Below are 715 nucleotides of genomic sequence, written 5' to 3'. Positions count from 1 at the left end.
CCGTTAATACAGCATAACAAAGTAACTACATATAAAAAAAAATGGACATGTTGTCCGATGCAAATTGTATAAACATGACTAGCCTTATGATTCATCAAGACACATTGTAAAGTGTAGTCAATTTGTGTTTCAAGATGTTCGCCTCAATATAGGAACACTTATAGGTAAGAGTTTATTAAAATCATATTGATTTGTTTCCTGGTCTATTTGCTACAAATAAATATTTCGAATAATTTTACCATTCACCTTGCCCAAAGTCTCGACAGATGTCAATTACAATGTTGATAGACACATTTGTGCTATAATCAGTGTCCATAATAACAGTACTGTACCACAATACATTAACTATTATGAATAACCAGTTCACATGTATCAATCATTTACTCATTGCCCTGTACACATTCAGATTGATCGAAACGTGAGCGAGTATATTTAAAATGACAAATTAATTATTCATTTTTAATTAAAGTATATACATAGTATGTATTAAAAATTAACATTTTCTTTTCGGAACGGCAATGCAAAATAAGAAACTATGTCTATTTACCAGTAAGGACTGTATACATGTTACTATGGACCTATGAAATATCCACCAAATAATGTAAACTATAGTTTATAGTTAGGTTAGAAACACAATATTTATATTAGTTATTGCAATATCAAAATCAACCTGGTTACATTTGTATAAATATATTTTGTTATCAGTCTGAAGTTT

This window comes from Lottia gigantea (assembly GCF_000327385.1).
Source record: "Lottia gigantea unplaced genomic scaffold LOTGIsca_41, whole genome shotgun sequence".
Lineage (NCBI taxonomy): Eukaryota > Metazoa > Mollusca > Gastropoda > Lottiidae > Lottia > Lottia gigantea.
The sequence above is the reverse complement of the archived record's forward strand: the minus strand, read 5'-3'. Positions refer to the sequence as shown.